This window comes from Paroedura picta, chromosome 2, assembly GCF_049243985.1.
Source record: "Paroedura picta isolate Pp20150507F chromosome 2, Ppicta_v3.0, whole genome shotgun sequence".
Classification (NCBI taxonomy): Eukaryota; Metazoa; Chordata; class Lepidosauria; order Squamata; family Gekkonidae; genus Paroedura; species Paroedura picta.
The window spans coordinates 56849852-56872946 of record NC_135370.1 but is presented as its reverse complement, the minus strand read 5'-3'; the positions used below and the strand labels follow the sequence as shown (position 1 = coordinate 56872946).

The window sequence follows — 23095 nt, the reverse complement described above, 5'->3', positions numbered from 1 at the left end:
GTTTAAACATTACCATAGCGATCAGAGAGCGCTAGGGCAGTAGTTGAGAGTAGAGGAGTAAACTACCCCCCCCCCCCACCGGGCCTCAGTAAAAGGCGTTGAGTGGTCCCCGGCGTTGAGTGGTCCCCGGTGATAAAAAGGTTGGGGACCACTGCTCTAGGGGAATTTGTTTGAAAATGGGAGGAATTGCCCTTCCAATTTAAGGATAACTAACACAATCTGAAGGTTCCCCCACTTGCTGAGAGCTCAATAAAGAAGAAATGTGAGGACAAAAGAAATTACTTGGCCCATAAATAAATCTTCAAATGCTTCTAGAGATACCCTTAAGGCAGAGGGATAGCAGGTCAGATTTGGTTCACATGTTCCACAGAGGACACCATAATTAGTTGTCACTTGTAGGGATGGACTTGTCCCTGAAAAAGTTGTTGGGTTCAGGGTATGTGGTGGCTCATGGACTGAACCCCAAACCAGTTCATTTGGCTTGTGGCCCTGCAAACCTCATTAAGTCCCTTTAAAAAGACTTTGCAGAAACATGGAAAAACAGCTGAGCCATGACTTGTTGGCTACTTATTTGTATGTACTCTTCCTAATCATATACTTAGATCTGTCATTTGGGGTTCACAATATTTAGAACAGGGTATAATTCTGAACTGGCTTTTTAATATAGGTACTGTTGCACTCAGTGGTAAGACAGGCAGTGCAGACCTTGCATGAATCCCTGGATATGAAGGGCATTTGACATAACAACCAACTTTACTAAATCAGTTAGCAACCTCTGACACTTGAGGTTAATCCAAGAAATGAAACAGCAGTAATGCTTTTTATTAGTGCTCACCAAAACATCACTAAATAGTGGCCACATTCTCTAGAACTTTTTATCAGACTAAGTATTTTTTTTAAAGGAAAAGGGGGAAACCAATTGCAGGTCAGAATCATCATGTCTACAATTTCTGTATAATGTACTGTGGATTTTATTAGATTAGGCAGAGTGTAGATTAGATTAGAGTTGGTATCAAGTTGCACCTTTGCCTTTGTAGAAAGAGGTAATACCATCTTCCATTTGAAAACAGAAATACCTAAAATGGATCAGATGTGTCTTTAACACCGTAGAAGTCACTGAAAAAGACTGAGAGGCAAAAATAACCATGGTGGCCATTATATTAGCAAAACTGGAGGTGAATTTAAATGATCCACTAAATTGAAGAGACAACAGAACTGAACTGGAAAACATCAAGTGAAAAGGGAAAACTTGCTCCCTGGGTTTAAGCGTCTTTAGTTAAGGGAGTACAACATCTATACATTTTCCCCAACTCTGTATGTTGCATTTAATAAATAAGGTAGCACTCAACTCCATTTAAAAAGACCTGGCCTTGTATCTTTAGCAGCTGCTAGATTGCAGGAATCAGCGGGAAGCTTTTAACAAGACTGAGTCAAACATTAACACCTGCTAATGCCTGCATGTTAAATTGCTGTTAGACCTAGAAAAACCAGTTCAGAAGTTGACCACTCTTACCCACCCTTCACAGTGCAAGGGGCAAAAATCCAAACACAAAAGTTATGTCATATGTTTTAATAAGACCCATTAAATAACACAGTATACTGTGCAAGCTTATTAAGAACAATAAAAAAGAAAGAACACGTCTTGCGTGATTTGTATCTGTGGATTGTGCTGTGGGCCAATGCAGTGGGGCTACCAATACTTCTTGTCCCACCTTGCATGATAATGCTGATACTTCGGCCCCAGCAATGTCTGTGCACTTATATAAGCAACATTATAAGGCTTTTTGTACAGCGCTGTCAAGAAAAATTTACTACTTTACTTAAGAAAACCACAAAATAATCCTTGAAGGATAATTGGTTTCCTTCCTTGACAAAAAGAGGAAGAGGACTGAACAACTAGATCTTTACCTTGAAGACACCAATTAATGAATCTTAAAGACCAAAAATGGAGAATAAAAAGTTGTCTGCTTCACTGTTTTCCAAAAAAACATATTTTCAGTCTGTCTGGAACACAATAATAATAAATTACTACAAAGTGGAACCTGAGGAGAGAAACTGACTTCTTCAAAAAGGGAGGAAGGGAGGAGAAGAAAATAAAGTAAAAGCTTAAAGAAGCCTGTATGTTGAAGTCAAAGGAGTATATAAATCTCAAACATATTTAATTTGGTAATCAGTGATGTCTTAACGGACCAAGAGACCTCAACAACCCCTCAACAACAGACCTCCTCAGCTGAGGAGAAACTGTGAATAAAAACAAAATTAATTTATCTTGTAGCACAATAGATTAATACATAAGTGTCTCTCCACAAAATCTTATGCTATGATAAATTAATGGAATGGAATGGAATTGAAAATTAATGGACTCGTAGAGTTGGAAAAGTAGTTCCCACCATTTTGTGTGTTGCTGGGCATTTCTGACACAGGGTGATAGATGCAATTACAAAATGTTCACCACAAGAGGCTGAGCCAACTACAAAATGGCTGTCAAAGGAGGCAGAGCCAACAATGAAGTTTCAGAGAGTGAGGTCATATATAACTCCTCAGGTACACACACACAAAACTGCCTTCTACTGAATCAGAAATACTGGGCCCCCAAGGTCAGCATTGTCTAATACTGACAGCAGTTCTTCAGGGGCTTAATGTTTGACATTATCTGATCCTTTTAAATCAGAGATGTCAGGGATTGAACCTGAAGCCTTCCACGTGGCTGGCATACATTCTACCAATTAATGCTCTGTTAAACAGGATGTCTTTTGTAATGAACATATGATTTAAAAACATTTTCTTTCATATTCCTTCAGTCATGCAGTGAAGATCCTCGTACTGTGGCAGCTGGTACCAAAGCAACTTTAAAAAAATCTGCAAAGCCAATGAGGCCACATCTCTAATCATCCTTTGCATAAAACAGTACGGATGACTAAACAACAACATGGTTTGACTAATGCACATTAAGAGATTAACTCTGGCTTAAACTGCAGTAATGGTATGTAGGATTTCACTATACTTCTTGTAAAGTTTCCATACAGAAGGGTTAATGAGAAGATGATCTACCCTTACTTTCCTTCGATAGTAAAAGGAAAGGGAGTGTACAAATCTCAAACACATCTAATTTGATAGCCAGTTATGTCCTAACAGGGCAACAACAAAGACCTCCACAGCCTTTAAGCAAATAGCTCATCTCGGGTTGCCAGGTCCTGTCCCCCGCACCCCATTGGCCACCAGCAGGGGATAGATAAGGGGTAGGGTTGCCAGATCCAGTTTGGGAAATTTCTAGAGATTTGGGGATGGAGCCTGGAGAAGATGGAGACCTCAGTGTGGCACAGTGCCATAAACGCCACCTTCCAAAGCAGAGGAACTGATCTCTGTAGTCTGCAGATAAACTGTAATTCTGAGGGATCCCCAGGTCCCACCTGGAGGCTGACATCCCTAACCTCAGCTAAGGAGAAAAAAGATAAACACACACCCCTATTCTCCACCTCGGGGCACCAAATGACTTGGAGGTTTTAACAGTGTTGCCTTTCTAAAATGAAAGTTTTGCTCTTTCATAAAGTCTTACACCTTGAGATTGCCTGGGGCCAGCCTTACCTTAAATATCAGGTACCCAATTAGGAATGGGGGGAGGGCTGTGCTGCAGCCTTGAATTGTTACAGATTATCTGGGTGTTCTATTCACTCTCAGTTTCTCCCTGGGGCAATAGACCACCTGCCTTGTCCTTAGGTTGTTTTGGAAGAAAAGTTGTATCTACGTGCATCCTCCACTTTTTAAAACTGAATGCTAACAAAACCAGTATCAAATCACATGTGGAAGCCAGGATTATGGACTGGACCATTAAAATAATGGATCCGACACTTTGTGGTGCTGCAGCAGCACTGAAATGTGGATCTGAGGCATGGATCCTCATGAATTCATATGATTTATATATTGAAATAAAACCAGTTATGGGCAGCATCACAAAAATCATGCATCATAATGGCATAAAAACATAGTTGAAATGCATGGATCCTCATGATGCTTGCACTAGATCCTTCCAAATTCACCATGAGCTCACCTATAATATCAATAGCCACAGCATACACCACAAAAATCACAGATCCATAGATTCATGGCAACACCATGGAGCAAAAATGTGTTTCCAAATCAGAGATCCTAATAGATCCTAAGGGTTTCCCAAACAGGTCACCCAAAAGTAAAGGTATCCCCCTGTGCAAGCACCAAGTCATGTCTGACCCTTGGGGTGACGCCTTTTAGAGTTTTCATGGCAGACTCAATACAGGGTGGTTTGCCAGTGCCTTTCCCCAGTCATTACCATTTACCCCCCAGCAAGCAAGCTGGGTACTCATTTTACCGACCTCGGAAGGATGGAGGGCTGAATCAACCTTGAGCCGGCTGCTGGGATTGAACTCCCCAACCTCATGGGCAGACAGCTTCAGAAAGCATTGCTGCTGCCTTACCAAGCTGCGCCATAAGAGGCTCATGTTGTTGTTATGTGCGAAGTCGTGTCCGACCCATCGCGACCCCATGGACAATGATCCTCCAGGCCTTCCTGTCCTCTACCATTCCCTGGAGTCCATTTAAGCTTGCACCTACTGCTTCAGTGACTCCATCCAGCCACCTCATTCTCTGTCGTCCCCTTCTTCTTTTGCCCTCAATCGCTCCCAGCATTAGGCTCTTCTCCAGGGAGTCCTTCCTTCTCATGAGGTGGCCAAAGTATTTGAGTTTCATCTTCAGGATCTGGCCTTCTAAAGAGCAGTCAGAGCTGATCTCCTCTAGGACTGACCGGTTTGTTCGCCTTGCAGTCCAAGGGACTCGCAAGAGTCTTCTCCAGCACCAGAGTTCAAAAGCCTCAATTCTTTGACGCTCGGCCTTCCTTATGGTCCAACTTTCGCAGCCATACATTGCAACTGGGAATACCATAGCCTTGACTAAACGCACTTTTGTTGGCAAGGTGATGTCTCTGCTTTTTAGGATGCTGTCTAGATTTGCCATAGCTTTCCTCCCCAGGAGCAAGCGTCTTTTAATTTCTTTGCTGCAGTCCCCATCTGCAGTGATCTTGGAGCCCAGGAAAATAAAACCTGTCACTATCTCCATTTCTTCCCCATCTATTTGCCAGGAATTGAGAGGGCCGGATGCCATGATCTTTGTTTTCTTGATGTTGAGTTTCAAGCCAACTTTTGCACTCTCCTCCTTCACCCGCATCAACAGGCTCTTTAGTTCCTCTTCACTTTCTGCCATTAGAGTGGTATCATCTGCATATCTGAGGTTGTTGATATTTCTTCCTGCAATCTTGATCCCAATTTGTGACTCCTCTAATCCCGCATTTCTCATGATGTGCTCCGCATACAAGTTAAATAGGCAAGGCGACAGTATACAGCCTTGCCGAACTCCTTTCTCAATTTTGAACCAGTCAGTGATTCCATGTTCAGTTCTCACTGTTGCTTCTTGACCTGCATATAAATTTCTCAAGAGACAAATAAGATGCTCTGGTATTCCCATCTCTTTAAGAACTTGCCACAATTTGTTGTGCTCCACACAATCAAAGGCTTTAGCATAGTCAATGAAGCAGAAGTATACGTTCTTCTGGTACTCCCTAGCTTTCTCCATGATCCAGCGTATGTTGGCAATTTGATCTCTAGTTCCTCTGCCTCTTCGAAATCCTGCCTGTACTTCTGGAAGTTCTCGGTCCACATATTGCTGGAGCCTAGCTTGTAGGATTTTGAGCATAACTTTGCTAGCATGAGAAATTAGTGCAATGGTGCGGTAGTTTGAACATTCTTTGGCATTGCCCTTCTTTGGGATTGGAATGTAGACTGACCTTTTCCAATCATGTGGCCATTGTTGAGTTTTCCAAATTTGCTGGCATATTGAGTGTAGCACTTTTACTGCATCGTCCTTTAAGATTTCAACTGGAATGCTGTCACCACCACTAGCTTTATTGTTGCTCAGACTTCCTAAGGCACATTTGACTTCACATTCCAGGATGTCTGGCTCCAGGTCAGTAACTATCCCATTGTGGTTATCAGGGATGTTAAGCTCGCTCTTGTATAGTTTGTTTAATCTCTTCTGCTTCTGTGAGGTCCCTACCATTTTGGTCCCTTATCATACCCAACTTTGCATGAAACGTTCTCTTCATATCTCCAATGTTCTTGAAAAGATCTCTGGTCCTCCCCATTCTATTGTTTTCTTCTATTTGTTTGCACTGTTCATTTAAGAAGGCATTCTTATCTCTTCTAGCTTTTCTCTGGAATTCTGCATTCAATTGGGTGTATCTTTCTCTTTCTCCCTTGCCTTTTACTTCCCTTCTCTCCTTAGCTATTTGTAAAGCTTCCTCAGACAGCCATTTTGATTTCTTGCATTTCTTTTTCTTTGGGATGGTTTTAGTTGCTACCTCTTGTACAATATTGCGAACCTCCGTCCATAGTTCTTCAGGCACTCTGTCTATCAGATCTAATTCCTTAAATCTATTTGTCACCTCTACTGTGTATTCTTCGGGGATATGATTTAGTTCATACCTGAGTGGCCTAGTGCTTTTCCCTACTTTCTTCAATTTAAGCCTAAATTTTGCAACAAGAAGCTCATGATCTGAACCACAATCAGCTCCTGGTCTTGTTTTTATTGACTGGATAGAACTTTTCCATCTTTGGCTGCAGAGCACATAGTCAATCTGATTTCTGTGTTGACCGTCTGGTAATGTCTATGTGTAGAGTCGTCTCTTGGGTTGTTGGAAAAGAGTGTTTGCTATGACCATTGTATTCTTGACAAAATTCTACCAGCCTGTGCCCTGCTTCATTTTGTACTCCAAGGCCAAACTTGCCTGTTATCCCGGTTATCTTTTGGCTTCCTACTTTAGCATTCCAATCCCCCATGATGATAAGCACATCATTTTTTGGCGTTGCTTCTAGAAGGTGTTGTAGGGCTTCATAGAACTGATCAACTTCATCCTCTTCCTCAGCAGTGGTTGGGGCATAGACCTGGATCACTGTGATGTTGAATGGTTTGCCTTGGATTCGAACTGAGATCATTCTGTCATTTTGGGGATTGTATCCCAAGACTGCTTTTCCTACTCTCTTATTGATTATGAAGGCTACTCCATTTCTTCCGCGAGATTCTTGTCCACAGTAGTATACCTGATGGTCATCTGAATTAAATTCACCCATTCCTGTCCATTTTAGTTCACTGATTCCTAAAATGTCGATGTTCAGTCTTGTCATTTCTTGTTTGACCACGTCCAGCTTGCCTTGATTCATGGATCTGACGTTCCAGGTTCCTATGGAATAAAAATCTTTACAGCATCGGACTGTCTTTTCGCCACCAGTTACTTCCACAACTGAGCGTCCTTTCGGCTTTTGCCCAGTCGCTTCATTCATTCTGGCGCTACTTGTACTAGCCGTCTGCTCATCCCCAGTAGCATATTGGACACCTTCCGACCTGAGGGGCTCATCTTCCGGCGTCATATCGTTATGCCTATTGGAACTGTCCATAGAGTTTTCATGGCAAAGATACTGGAGTGGTTTGCCATTTCCTTCTCCAGTGGATCACCTTTTGTCAGAGCTCTCAGCTATGACCTGTCCGTCTTGGGTGGCCCTGCACGGTATAGCTCATAGCTTCACTGAACTACGCAAGCCCCCTTGCCACAACAGCGATCCTTGAAGGGGGAAGAGGCTCATAGGTCACCCCAAACTCACTATCAAATCATATATCATGTCCATACCAACAGCTGATACTGCAAAAAAAAATAATAATAACCGTTTGCTTTGCTCCCTGGTGCCTCCACAAAAGTGTGGATCCATGCTTTTTTGTGGTGCAAGATGTGGCCATGGGCAGGGTATGTGATTTGATGGTGAGCTTAGGGTGATCCAATGCAAAACCCCTGAGGATCCATGCTTTCGGAATTATGCTTTTGCTCCCTGGTGTTGCCATGTAGGCATGGATCTGTGATTGGTGCGGTGTCAGCTGTGGCCATGGACATATGTGATTTGATATGTTTGGGGGTGCCCTGATGCAAAAACCCTGAGAATCCATCAGGATCCATTGCTTTGTATCCCTGTTTTTGCTCCCTGGTGTGGATTTGTGATGTGTTCTATAGACTACGGTATACTGGCAGGTATTATTTCTTTTTCAATGTAAAAATCATGGATTCATGAGGACCTGTCTAAAATCAGGTAGATCCAACCTTTACCCACTCCCTGGATGTTTTGCTCTTTCATAAAGTCTTGACAGATTCAAGTGGGTATGATATTGTATCTGAGGAAGAGTGCGTGCACAGGAAAACTCATACCGTGAATAAAACTTGGCCCCTTGAGCTTGCTTGGGGCCAGCTTTATCTTAAATATTAGGTACCCAATTAGGAAGGGGGGAGGGGCCGTGCTGCAGCCTCGAATGTTCACAGGCCATATTCACCGCCAGTTTCTCTTGGGCCAATAGGCCGCCTCTCTGTCCAGGGCCCATGTCTGGCCTGATGGGGATTCCCTCGGAGCCAGTCTGCTCTCCCCCCCCCCCCGCAAGGACGTTCGTACCCCTTTCGACTGCCTCAGGCCGGCCGGGATACCCCAAGGAGGCTGCCTCCAGCGGCTGAGGGGCGGCCAAGCGGAGCAGCCTGCGCCGGGAATTCTTCCCCTCCCTCCCTCTCTCTCAAAGGGCGGCCATGGTCTCAATCTCAAGTTTGCATTTAGGGAAGTTCGCATTTAGGACCCCCAAACTCGGTCTCCGTCGTCCTGCTTTCCACCTGCACGCGCTGTCGTGGTCGCGGGAGGGGCGGTTGTCGACCAGCGCGTGCCACGAGCGCCAGGCGGTCGCCCCCCAGCCTCCCTGGGGCAGGGCCCTTGCGGCACAGGTGGCCAACCGCAGCCGGTCGCTACCTTTGCAATCCGCCGAAACGCTGGCCATCCCTACCGGGGGGAGAACAGGGAAAAGGCGGCACTTTTCGGACTGGGTCTGCCTCGACCGAGCGGGAAGGAGCCCGGAGAGACCCTTTGGCTGCTGGGGGCGAAGGTGGCCCCCGAGCCTCGACGCTCTCCTGCGGAAGGCCAGCCGCGTTATGCCGCCCCGCTTGTCAGGGCTCTGGCCGCCGGGCACCCCCTCCCCTGCCCTGCCCATTATCATTCTCCGAGCGGGGAGGGGCGGGGCCGGCGGCCGGCGGGAGGCCGCGAGCAGCCAATGGCGTGGCGGCGCCGTGCAGCAGATGGCGTTCGCCGGCGCGCTTTCGCTCGCCTCCACCTCCGAAGCCGAACACCTCGCGGCTGGTGCGCGCCGGGCTATGGGTGGGCTGCTGCCAAACCACCATCTTCCTGTGCCGGGGGAAGCGCGCGGCTGCAGTCGCCGCTCACTTGGCCAGACCGCGGCGAGCTCGGTAAGTGCGGGCGGCTCGCAGCGAGCCGGCCACGGTCGCCGCCTCTTCCTGCGCGGGGCTCTTGCGCCGGGCTCGCTCGGGTGGCTTGCTCTTTGCATGTGCCGGTCGCGTTTGACCAGGAGGCGAACTTGGCAGCCGGCGCGGACTCTCGGCGGGGCGAGAGTAAGCGCCGGTCAGCCGCCGAACCCTGCCGGCTGGGAGTTGCTCCGGCACGGTTGCGTGTCGGCTCCGAGGGGGGGAGCGAGCCAGCGCGGCCACATGCCCGGAACCCGCGGGAGGATCCCGCTGACTTCTGCCAGGGGAAGAATATATCAACCCTTTCCCGCCTAACATCCAGCCTCAGCCAACAACATCCCTGCAAGATTGTGGAAAGACCCGAAGCGGCTCTTGCGCCGAACTGCCGGCTCCTAATGGATCGGAACGGTCTGGTGTGTCGGGAACGGTCCCACGGGCTCCCCGATTGGATGCCTCCCCCCCCCCCCGGAGTCCTTCTCGGGCTGCTTGTGAATCTGCATTGCGATTGCTCAGATTCGACCCCCCCCCCATTTAATACGGAGAGAAGTTTGCGGCCGTCTGCAGCCTGCTGGGGCTGTCCCCCCCTCCCTCAGTCGACGGGAGGTCAGACCCGCATCGCCCAGAGATCGCGTCGCTCTTTTATTGCCCAGCGGTGCGGTTGGGCACGTTGAAAAGAGAGCGGACGCGGTTTCCCGCGCTGACCTGCGATCCTAAACGCACTTACCGCGAAGCAAACGCCACTGCATTTGGTGGGACTTCTGAGTAAACGTGCGTAGGACCGAAGTGAGCTGCGTACTTCTTGTAGGAGTTTGAAAGCAACAGTGTTAGGCTTTGATATTCTGTGCATGTTTAAGCGGGGCTTCACTACCAACTAACTCTGTGGGAATTTACTGCTGAGTAATCGCCTCAGAATCCATCTGTCAGTGTTCCTGTGAAGTGACGGTGGCTCATTGGATAACCCCATGTCTGAATGTAGTGGTGATAAAAATGGTCTAAAACTCTCTCCGTTTCTGGAGAGAAATTAAAGCCCAGTTTTTATTACCTGCTTCTGTGTGGTTGAAGACACTTTACTTTCCTCTCCTTTGACTGTTTTCCAGATAGCTTGAAGCAGAGCATCAATTGCTATTCATTTCTTTGAGGGAAAAAAAACCACACGGTCTTTCTTATCGCTAGGGTTTTAAAAAATCCCTCTCTTTAATGGGACACGAGTTCACTCTTCAGTTGGGTGTCCTGGTTTTCCTTCAGTCAAACTAAATGCTTTTTAAATTTGGATAGTGATGGAGGCTGTTCTCTTTATGACGGTGCACAACATTTGTGCCTCTGTTTATGACAGTATTCTCTGCTGGGGGCGGGGGAAGTAATATAGATATATTCCCAGGTTATAGGCTTCTCAATATTCTATTAGTGTAGAGCATACAGGGTAAAAAACTAATGTGGGGTGTGTGTGGTTTTCTTGGTTCAGGCAGTAGCCGAATGTCAAGATGATGAATTTGTGTCTCAGATGTAGTGTCAAGGATAGCACAGGTTTGTTGGGTAACTAGAAGGCAGCTAATCTTCGGAGACCTTTCTTTTGTGCTCCGTGGTACAGGGCTTTAATAACTGCTTCAGATTGTTTCACAGAAAGGGGGAAACAACTTTTTCACTTCCTAATAAGATCAACATTTTTTATTAAGGGCACTGTTCTTCAGCGCAAACACAATTACATTCTCCTCTGTAGATGGACAAATTGATCCTGGGGAGAGAAGATTGTTACTCTTTAAAAAGTGCTTCAATATACACAATTGCTTTATTTTCATGAGCTGTCATTTCTCTTGTCCATAGTTTGTGTCTCGTGCCAGGCTTTTATACAGGTTTATATACTGGCCTGTGAAGTTGTATTGTGAATCTCCTGTCAGTTGTCTTCTCTAGTTGAGCTATTCAGAGTGTAAAATGGGATCTTCCTGTTCTTTCTGGCTTAACCTTTTGGATTGGTCAACAATTGAAAAGCCATTATTCTTTGGATCAACTGGGCCATCTCCACGGTTCAGTTTTCTGCCACGTTCTAATAAGCATGCTGAGGTCAAGCCATTTAGAAATGTGTTTTTTGGTAAAGAAAGACTGACAGCAGTAGTTCTTTGATGCGCATTTCTAGTTGTTCAAGACTCTTTAGTTTATCTTGTCCTTGCTGTTGGGTGGCTGCTTCAAAAAGTTAGATGACTGTAAAGAAGACCTGTTGCCAGTGTGCCTTAGATTCTTTGGATGATTTATGTTTCGCTCCTTACCTGATTGCAAGCTCTAGTTAATGTAAATTGACTTATACTTTAGCATAACATGCATGTGATTGCACTGCCAGATTGCTGCCCCATGTGCACACATTTAGGAATAAGCACCATTTAGCTGAGTGGGATTTACTTTTGAGTAAATAGGAGTGAGGCACATGGCTGTGACTGCTGGTGTATGTTTATGATAAGGGTCATTATGTCTTTGGCAATACGTCTCCTTATTTTCTAGGGGACAGTCTCTCCAAGTAAGGTGGTGATCGTAGCTGCACGTTTGGGAGAATAAGTTCGGTAGAAAGAAGTTGGACCAAGTATGTGTTTCAAGTGTGTGTTCTGGGAATAATGTTACATCAGAATAATATGGGATTGAATTAATCTACTCAAAAAACACTTAGGGTCAGTGTGACTTAAGGTATTATTGGCTTTTAATAATAGGGTTCTCTAGCTCTTAATTAAAATTAACTTGCTGTCTGCATAGAGAACTGAATTCTATTTCTGGGGAACAAATGCCTTTGAAGTTAGGAAGAGAAGCAGTTCAAAGAAGAAAGGGGAGGATGAGAATTCTGTTGAAAGCACAGGAGAGAAGGTACTGTGGATAAACTGAAATTAACCAGTGAAAATGCTGAATAGGGCAGTAATAGAAGCTAAGCAGGATCAGCCGTGTTTAGTACTTGGATGGAAGACCCATCAGAGAAGTCTAAGATTGCCTTGTAGGGGCAGGCTATGGCAAGCCACCTGTGTTCATCTGTTCCCTTGAAAACCCTGCAGGATGGGGGCTGTGACTTCATGGCAAATGAAAAGTCTGGTAAATAATAGCAGAGCAGGCAGTTAGCTTGTCCTGTGCTTCTACAGGTGTCTGGGTGTGGCTGAGAACAACTAATTAGCTTAGACCTTGAGTAAAACTTTGATCTTTAAGGTGCCGCTGGGTTCATACTTTCTTCTGTTGCTTCTGACCCACAGAGCTACCTGCCTGATTCTACTTCGGATAATTATTTGGAAGGAACTTCTAGCTGAAATTTGAACTTTGTCTTCCCTTTAAATATATTGAGGATTGGATGGATACATGTTGTCTTCTAAGGGGAGGAAATGCAGCTTTACATCACTGTTTCCAAACCAGTTATTCTGATGTACGCCACTATTTCTGACTTTAAAAGATTTTAGTCTCATTTTTAAACTAAAGTGAAAAAGAGAAGAGCGTTTTTTTTAATACCCCACTTTTCACTACCTGAAAGAGTCCCATTGTGGCTTACAAATGCTTTTCCCTTCATGTTCCCACAACAGACACCTTGTGAGACAGGTGGGACTTGAGACAGCTTTGAGAGCAGCTGTAAGGGAACTGTGACTAGCCCAAAGTTACCCCCCTGGCTGCATGTTACCACTAACAAGTCACCACAGCATTATTTAGCATTATATTAATAGAAATTGAGCTATGGCAGGATATCTGTTTCCTTAAGTCTGCACATTTTCTGCAAGATGTTTACTGATATTTCATATATAATGATAGTGTTGAGATGACTGGGGGGGGGGGTGAGTTTAAGCAGGTCTATTTAGGAGTAACTCCCATTTATTCAATGTGGCTTAATCCCAGTAAAATGTTTTTAGGATTACAGAGTTAGATGCAATAAATTTCCCCCACTATTTTTTTTTTGCACTGTAAACCTCCAAGTAGAAGTGAAAATAGTCAGATTGCTTTATGCAAAATATGATCAGATATCTCTGCACAAAAGAGATGATGATCAGATATTTGTTTGAGTGAGAGCTGAACAGATCAACAGTAACATTTGCTTGTCAAATCAACAAACCAGTTCTTCAGACGGATTGTAGCTTAGACTCATAATAGTAAAAACTCTGAGTTTAATAAGAGTTAACAGAGAGGTATGAGAGGGGAGGCGTCATGTATCGCTCAAGCTCATCAGCCCTCAGAAGCTAAGCAGGGTCTGTGCTACTTGGAAGGAAGACTTTGCCGAGGAAGGTAATGGCCAACTACCTCTGCTTCTCACTTGTCCTAAAAGCCTGTTTCTGGGGTCTTAAATTGGCTGTGATATGACTGCATTTTACACACACACCGTGAGTGAATAGCACTGTATTCTTGTCCTAAGAAATAAACAAAGCTGTATGTCATTTAAAGCAGGGGTAGTCAACCTGTGGTCCTCCAGATGTTCATGGACTACAATTCCCATGAGCCCCTGCCAGCGTTGTTGTTTGTTTTTGCCCAATCCGACTGTCTTATGTTTGATAAATTAGATGGTTATCGTTTCTTTTGAATAGTTGGTTTTCTGTACCTTTTGTTTCATCTATTTAGTATTTTTCTTAAGCAGCTTCTTAATGCTTCAACAGTATTCAGTGATAATGAGAGCAGTTAATGCAGCAGGCTTTCACAGACAGGAGGATTTCCCTGTAAGACTAAGGCTGTAATGCTGCTTGTGGGCTGCTGAAATCCCAGTTGAAGTGGATAAAATTTAAGCAGTTTAGCTGTGCTCTGGACTGCAGCCTTGGCTTATATTTTTGGCATGCCATTTCAGTGTTCCTTTTTGACTTTCCTGTACACAAAGAACCAGACAGATGCTTCTGCTGCGTACCATATGTATACATTATGGTAGCCTGTTGACATGTGCCTTAGGGTCATGTTCTCTGCTACTTGATTACTTCTGGATCAGCAAGGACAATCAAACAAGTAGTATGGTTTGTAGCAGTTGCTTCCAAGATGTTTTGTGTCGGTTTGGTTTGACTCTATGAGAGGACATTTTTTTCTTTCTTCTTGAATCATCTTGAAGGATGAATATATATATATTTTTTCTACTGGCAACTGCTTATTGACTCTGCTGAATTGTACAGTGTGAAATGTATAAACCCGATCTATTTGTTGTTGTTATTATTATTATTATTATTATTATTATTATTATTATTATTTAAGTTTAAAGGTAAAGGTATCCCCATGTGCAAGCACCTAGTCATGTCTGACCCTTGGGGTGACACCCTCCAGCGTTTTCATGGCAGATTCAATACGGGGTGGTTTGCCAGTGCCTTCCCCAGTCATTACCGTTTACCCCCCCCCCCCAGCAAGCTGGGTACTCATTTTACCGACCTCGGAAGGATGGAAGGCTGAGTCAACCTTGAGCCGGCTGCTGGGATTGAACTCCCAGCCTCATGGTCAGAGCTTTCAGACTGCATGTCTGCTGCCTTACCACTCTGTACCACAAGAGGTTCCTAAGTTTGCAGACCTGGAAAAGTTCAGGGCTGCCTGATCTCTCTTGGCTTTATTTTTGTTATATGTTGTTCAATATCCCATCCTGCAATTGAAGGATAAGTTGGGCAACAGGTGTGTCAGGTGAAGTACAATGATCTGTTCATTAAACAAGGCTACTGTACAACAGGAAAAAAACATAATTGTAAGGTCACTTTCTCTCTATTTATGTTTGTATATATTATCAGATCCTGGAACTGGTAATGCAACTGGCATACGCATGTCTCTGTGTATATATATTTAATGACTTGTAGGTGAATGCTAGGAAAGTCAAAGGCAGCAGGAAAAGAGGAAGACCCAACAAGATTGATTGACTCAATAAAGGAAGTCATGGTCCTCAATTTGTGAGACCTTAGAATGACTGTGAATGATAGGACATTTTGGAGGTTAATCTGCAGTGTCCCCATAAGTCGAAAGTGACTTGATGGCACTTAACACACATAGCTGAATGAGAGGGAGGAGGAGTGTTGGTTCCCGATGTCTTTGCAGGAGAATATTATCATTAAGGTGCATTGACCTAACCTTTGATGTACAGCATCTTCAATTAACGTTGCATCTTTGCTCTTGGCAGCAGATGATTCAGCTCAGACCCTGGTTGTCTTTGTGACATTTTTATTTTTCACTAAGGGAGAAATTAGACACTTTAAAACATGTTCTCCATTTCTGTGTTGCAGAGATGGGTCAGACATTCTTTTAGGTCCAGGGTGAGATCGTGGGACAGCTGTAGATCCTGGCTTGCTTGTGTAGAACATGCTATGAACCCTTCAGGCGCTGCTGCCTTTTCTCTATGCGATATCATGGAACACTAAGATCATGACGAGTAAATACATACAAACTGGAACACTCTTTTGCCATTTGATTGGGGCAGTTCATGGGCTTTCACTGCTGTCCTTTAGACAACTGGATATAACAGTGTCTTCTCATATAGCCAGGTATAGATGCCTTGCTATTCTGATATTTAAAAAAATATTTTATCTACCAGACCAATGAACTGGTAATTATGTTATGAATGAGGATATAAAATCTCTATAGTGGCTTTTTTTCAGCTAAGTCCCACAACAGGTTTTGTGATCTGATCATTTGCAGTTCAAAGGCAGTACATTAAGAGTTTAACCCCAAACCAAGTCACAATGAATCAATGGGGTTAGGGTACAACTCAGTTTTGGGTTACACTGTAAATGAGTTCCTTCAAGAGTCCCTTGTTCTGTATCTCTCTGTGTACTGTGGCATAGAGATCTACATTGCTGTGGTTTTGGGCTGAAAAATGAAAACAAAGCTTACATGTAAAGCATTTGAGGAATAGTGAAAAGGAATGTGTGCAATCTCCTGGCCTGTGTCTTCACTGGCCCTGCAGTATCTTTGAGTTATTAAAGTGCTTCTTCTTATTTATATGGCCTACATTTCACATTCACAGAAAGCATTCTGGAATTTCTGTTCTTAGGCTGATCAATATGACATCATGTATAGTCTATTACAATTTCCCATTTGGGGGGCAAAGCATGCCAAGTCTTCAAGAATGTTTGAGCTATGAACTGGAAGAAAGAAGGCTTTGAATTGTGATGAAGCCATTGCCCAACAGTTGTTAGATTTTAAAGTCCAAGTAGAGTCCTAACCGATGGGTGTGTGTGTGTTAGTTCCAGCAAGTTGTTCAATTAAACAGTGGAAGAATAAAGGATGTAGATATTGAAGTTTTGTGATATTTCTACAGGGAGGTAGCAGTAAGATAAATGTTTCCTGCAGAGACAGAAAAGAGAAACTGTTTAAGTTTAGGACCAACTTGCTTATTGGAAGGTAGAGTTGGAAAGACAATGGGCATATGAAGACAACTGTATGAGTGACAAAGGAAAAGTCTCTGGCTGTTGGGGAGTAAGATGGGATGTGACAAGACTGAGTTGTGCTGAATGAAAACAGAAGGTGGGAAAAAAACAGGAACAGCAAATGTGAGTCGATATCAAGAAACTGATTGGGACAATGAATGTGTATTGAAAGAATCACTGGATTGAAACCATTGGGTGTAGAAGGTGGACGAAAAAAGTTTAAGAAAGGCATAGCTTTAGTAAGACTACAGTAGACAGAAGGATACGTGTGCTGCCAATCAGATCATGACTTGAACTGGAGATAAGGAAAAAAATCAAGGCATTTTCAGGCCTTTGCCGCCGAATGCCTCCTACACACTATGCTGTTTCCAGTAGGATTCTGTGTATAAAGACCTCAGGCCACAGTATACAAATGTTCTGCAAAACTGCATCAAATCCTACTTCACTGGCCTGCAGTGTGCTCGAGTTGTTGAAATGCTTCTTATTATTTGCATGGCTTACGTTTCGAATTCAGGGAATGCATTCTGGAATTTCTGTTCTTAGGCTGATCAATATCGTGTCTATTATGGTTTCCCATTTTGGGGCAAACCGTGCCTCGTTTTCAAAATGTTTGAGCTGTGAGCTGGGAGAGAGAAGCCTTTGGATAAGGACGAAGCCATCTATTGCAGCACATCAGTGTGTCTCTTGTAAATGAACACTGGAAATAACTCTAGCTTAACAGTTTTGCCCCTGAGGTGTTTTAACAGGTACTTACAAAAGCTTTTGGGAGAGGAAAAGGTCACTGGGTGTGTCTGAATGGAGCTTGACCTTGATCCACTTGAACCAGTATATTAAACTGTTTTAATTTGATTGACTTCAATGGGAATAAGTATTTTTTTTACCTTGTAATATCCATTTGATGATTTGTGTCTTCTAGCAAATTAATTTTGAATCCACTTTCCTAGTTGGTGGGACTGTGTGAATGCCTTGGTGATTTTGGCCCTTGCACAGAAAGTACGATGGAAGCCAGGGAAAACAGATGCTGCCTCAGACTCTTAGATTTTATGGAATCCCCATGATTCTTCTGGAACATTCCCTGGTGATGAAGAGAATGGAACAGCCTGTGCCCTGGCAGACCTGTGCAAGCATATTGGAGTCCCACAGAGCTTTGAATCTCAGCAACTGTCTCTTCTTTTTCTAGTAATTTTAACTCAACAGGAGCATTGTTGCCTGCTATAAATGGCCATGAGTTCCCAGAAAGGATGTTGTTCTCAGAGGATTCACAGTCTGGGTTTTTTTTTCTCCCTCTACATTTGCTCAATAAAACATGAATTGACTCTTCCAGGGCCAATATATTTGATCTGAAACAAAGATAGTCATTATGATAGGTGGAATTATTTACTGATAGGTTGGACTGTAAGATTACAATTTTACAGTTGAAGAATGGAAATTCAGGGAATGTTGTTTTACTGGAATGTTTGGGGATGAGGTGTATTTAAAGACTGACTAAACTAGGGCTGAAAGCATGAATTGGTTGTTGAAACTCTTTGGATTAATTAATTAATCACTAATTAAAATTAAAATATTGATTGGATTTTAATGAAGCTGTTCCCTGTGATTTAAGAGAGATTCATGGCATATTCAAGTGCTGTAAACTGAATGTAATTCATTTTCCCCTTTTGCTGAATTGATATAACTGTCCCCAAGTATAATGTTCAAGGATATGCCTGGTATTTGCCAACATAGTCTTCAGAACACACACAGGCAATGATAATAAATCAGTTGTCGCATTCAGGCCAGGTATTCTGTCCAAGGAAACAGGGAGGACTGCAGTCCAAAGTCCACAGGCAAGATAGCTATCAGGAAAGATCTCTCTCTGAAAATAAACACTGTATTAGTAATGAGGCACAGGGCAAACCTGAGATGCCATAATTAGCGATCAGGGTCATCCCTCCAGAAATAAAATAAATCAAAACCCAAAATGATTACCCAACCCTAATCAGATAGCCAGGGAACTAGGAAAATACCCTAGGAGGAAAGAGAAAGAAAAGCTGAAATCACCTGAAAATCCAGGCTAGGGAATCTAGTATGGCTCGCAGGCACCAGGTGAGACCAAGGGAGCCTTAACAACGGCCCCCCCAAAGGGGTCATGGATCCTGATAATAAGGGGAAGAGGCAGAGACAGCAGTGGCAGGAGGTGGAACTAGGTAAGAAACTCAAAATACAGCTATGCTCAGGCCCCTTCCAACCACCAAGGTGGAGGCAAAGGTGACAAACACTGACACTGATGCTGTACCAGGTCAATAAACAACAAATCCTCTACCTTGCAAACCTACTTAGCAGAGTAGAGAGTAGATCTGATGTGTGTGACAGAAACCTGGGTCAGGGAGGATGAAACTGTCTCCCTTAAAGAACTAGGGGTGGCAATTCTAATCTGGAAGGCTTTCAAGGCCCTTCCCACTCCAGCAATCCCAGTTATTGAATGTGTTGGCCTCAGGTAGGGCTCAATCAAGAACATGACCATCTGGCTGGTATACCTTGTGCCCAATGTAGCGCCAGATGCCATGCCAGTCCTGCTATAGGTGGTAACAGCCTGGATGTTACAACTCTCTAGACTACTAGTTCTGTGGGACTTTAATGTCCATGCTGAGCTGGCCATAGCAATACTAGGGCTCTCACAATTTGTGTTTGGCCGTAACCACCAGGCAGGCCACACCTTGGACCTCATTTTCAGTGTTGGTTTGAAGGTGGATATGGTAATGGCTAAAGCCATACCATGGTCAGACCACTATGGTCACACCGACAAGCTTTGCAAGAAGAAACGGGAACTGAGATGATTACAGCAAATTTGGGGGAAGATTCATGTCGAAGCCTTGTGAACATCTTATAGAATGCAGATGGAAGCCTATGGGATGGCAGTGAAGTCAGTAAAACACAGCTTTTACTCTGCTACCATCGCGTCCTTCAATCTGCATTGCCTAGGTCAACAGGTGGGTACCTGAGTAAGGGGAGATTGATAGACAGAAATGCCCCATATTGGAAAACACATATTCGCTCTGAACGCTGGTGGGCAGGCAGGACAGAGTAGAAAGATTAGGCTACATGGCAGCCTTCTGTGACCAGTACTCCAAGGGATTACAATGGGGGGTTTTGGGGGACTCTCCAAGGTATGCTGTGACCATGACCTCAGCAGAGTCCTCCTTGATAGCTGTCATTGGTTGACTGATGCCGGCCACCTCCCATGAGACTACTGAGGACCAGTATTGTCTTTTCCTAACATTGGAGCAACCTTGTTCAACAGAAGGCGACTGGGAAGAGGAACGTTCTGCCTCCACCAAGCCCTCTACTTCTCTCTCACACTTGATGCCAGGCCTCCCAACATCTAGCCTGGAGCCATGCAAGGCCTGGACCCCTCACCACAGAGTTCATCCCGCCAGGCAGACTGTTCAGAATTGTGATAAACAATGCTTCCTTTTATGCGTGGGTCACAGATGCAAGCAAGCCTAAAATTGTTCTTCCCATACATAGGATGCAGGTGGATCTCGACACCGCTCTGCAACCTACACTCCAGGACCACACCCATGGCAGGAGATCTGTTGAAGGACTCAGTACAGTGGACAGTGCCTGATCCAGACCACGGTTGAGGGGAATCACCTGTCCCAAACTAGCTGTATGAATGCTGAGCACCTCCATGGTGTCCTGGAAATGCTTAAGGACATGGACCATCTGGGTGAGAGTCACTCAAAGGAGCTTATGCTCAGCTCCTCTGCACCATGCATTATGGGATTAAAGAATATCACATCCTGGACAATGGCTCTCTGCTCCACCAGATGCTACATCATCAAATATGTGGAATTCCACCGGGTGGGCATGTCCTAGATAGCTTGAGCTATGGAGCACCCATCTCCTTCTGCCTTACACGCAGCCTCCATGCAGACTGGGTGTAGCAGGAAAAGTGCGTGATGAGCTCATGAAAAGTCTCCAAAAGAGATTGCATCTCCAAAGTGGCATTGTCCCACATGGACTTCACCACCCTCCCCTGACCAAGAGCTTCCTTAACTATGAGATGCAAAGTGTGAGCCATGCACACAATGCTTCCCTGCCTGCCATTCCAAACAGCAGGCAATATATTTGCGCCTGCATCTGTGATGATGTAGCCCTGGTACACCTGCCCACTGCGCAACCACTTGTTCAAGCTGTCCTCAATAACTGCAGTGATGTTTCTCAAAGTGTGTTCCTCATCCATCCCCTGAGCATGCAAAAGGATCAACTTGTATCCTGGAGGAAAGACATCATCCCCATCACAGGAATCTTGCTGGGAATCACTGGCAGTGTGAGCTGAGAACTCCTCTGTGGGGGATGGGAGAAAGGTAGACATGCTCCTGGCAGCTCCACAAGTCTGCCGTGAAATGCACAGTATACCCTTTGGCTTTTGATAGCTCAGCCTTTATGAGAAGAGGGAGTCAGTCTTTTGCTCCCAGCAGGGATTGGTCTCTGCTGCAGAGGGAGAACAGTGGGGTGGATACGCTGCAAGTGCCTGCTGAGAGTGGATGAGGAAAGGTGGCTTGGGTCTGTCCCATGGTGCCTTGCAAATCCTGTACTTCACAACACAGGGGTCACTCAGTATCGTTTGGAAGTGGTCCCAAAGATCTGGCTGAAACCTGGGACTGAATCTGGGACTGCAAGCCGGTCTAAGAGGCTATGAATGAGGTCCACTGCTCGTCCTCGAAGATGATCCCAAGGGCAGATGCAGACATGGTGGCTTTTGATGTGGAGGGGGCTAGAGGTTCTCCAGTCTCCCCCTCCCAGCTTTGTAAAGTAAGGTTCCACCTCCAGAAATAGCATGAGTAACTGCTGTTCCTTGGGCTGTGGAAGGAATCGCTCCTCTTTGGAGTCTTGAAAAAGACTACGTGTCTGTGATGAGGAACACTCCTCTGTGTCCTCATCTGCCACACCACCCAAAGGAGAACTTGTGGGACTGATGGGGGGGGATAGTCAACTGCGGGGGGCTCCTCCTTTTTTGGCAGTGGGTGATCCTATACTGGGAAGGGTCTCTGTATCATTAGAGAAGTAGTAGGCCTCCCCACGCCACAATGTGCACCCCTCGTACACACCCTACCTTGCATTCGAGTTTGACCATACATTTGCACTCTATCACTCATCTTGTTGAGGAAAATGAAAAAGGAGTTTGACCTATGGGAGAGACAGCAGTCACTCTCAGACTCTCAGTTCAGGCCTTGCAGATAGAGTAGGCGAGAAACCTATGAATCATTCCTTTTTTGGGGGGGGGGGACAGTGGGGTGCCTAATACAAGTCATTGGATGTGAAACAAAGGAAAGGTCCAAGACCAAAACCAAAAAGTGTAATTACTCATGGAAAGTGGCAAATAAGATCCTCTCCCAAGCGCCTCCCAATTACCCCTTGACAGCTGTGACTGGACTTGCTGTCAGATGATGGAATGTCAAAAGGGGAATGGATGCCCTCCAAAGGCAGGACCACAGACACAATTTTTTTAAAAAGAGAGACTACTTAGGAAGACCCAACCTGGTCAGGGGGTGGGGAATCACATAAGGGGATCCCAAGCTGATCACACCCTGATGCCGCAAAAGCAGTGATTTATGACTGGCTTCAAAGTGTGTCAATGGGGTGTGAGCAGGGGAAAGAGGGTTTAAAAGAGAAAAGCACAGAAAATGAAAACTTGACTGGTAAAGGTGACACTTTGAGGTAGTCCCATGTGTGATCTGGGGGAAAGAAGGGAAGGAAAAAACATGGAAGCCAAGATACTGATTTTGCTATCCAGCCACAGCCACCTCAGATACCTGGAAAGTAGCTGGGTATGGAGCCACAGCTCCCCCTCACCCCCCCCCCCAAGTGAAGGTGAATCTTGAGGCAAAACTGCATCTCCGATTCAGAATGTTGGGAAATAGAAACCAGGATTTATTGGTGATCTTTCTCCCCACTCCCCGGAAGAAAGTTACAAATGGATTTGAGATTATTCTATCTGCTGAAATACTGGAAGCCTATGTGCAGTGAAAGCCAGCCAGCCAAGGCATGGGAACACCAAAAGGAAGACCCAGCCTGAAGGTGGGAGGGGGGGGGGGTGAGGGATTGCCAGAGGGGATCCCAAACTGAACACATCCTGATGTGGCAGAAACAGGAATGTCTGACTGGCCTTCAATTGTGTCAAGGTCTGGCTGATCTGTTGAATTGCCCCCTTGATAGAGTTTATCAACCTGAGTGCACTAAATCAGATTGAACAGGTGTTAAGCCTTGAAAAATAAAAGAGAAGTAGGGTTTTTTTTAAATTGCTGGATAACTCCAGCCTTTATTTTATTTAAAAGAGAGAATAATAGAAATAAGAAAGAACAAAAGATTACAGTTCCATAATCAGTCAGTTCACCCTACTAACATATTTGTTAATACCGAGAAGTAGGAT

General features: G+C 44.7%; 1 protein-coding gene across 4 annotated transcripts in view; it reads left to right on the top strand.

Moving 5' to 3' along the window:
* The window catches only part of THSD7B (thrombospondin type 1 domain containing 7B), a 702862-nt gene that overhangs the window by 118805 nt on the left and 560962 nt on the right, over positions 1-23095 (top strand). For 2 of the 4 annotated variants that reach the window (XM_077320193.1, XM_077320190.1), the window contains exon 1: positions 9158-9346. The exons of 1 other annotated variant lie outside the window; for it this stretch is intronic. The gene's annotated coding sequence lies outside the window, so the exon portion shown is untranslated. Of the gene's footprint in view, positions 1-9157; positions 9347-13503; positions 13592-23095 lie in introns of those variants that run through there. One more of the 4 variants, XM_077320191.1, reaches the window with a different exon arrangement.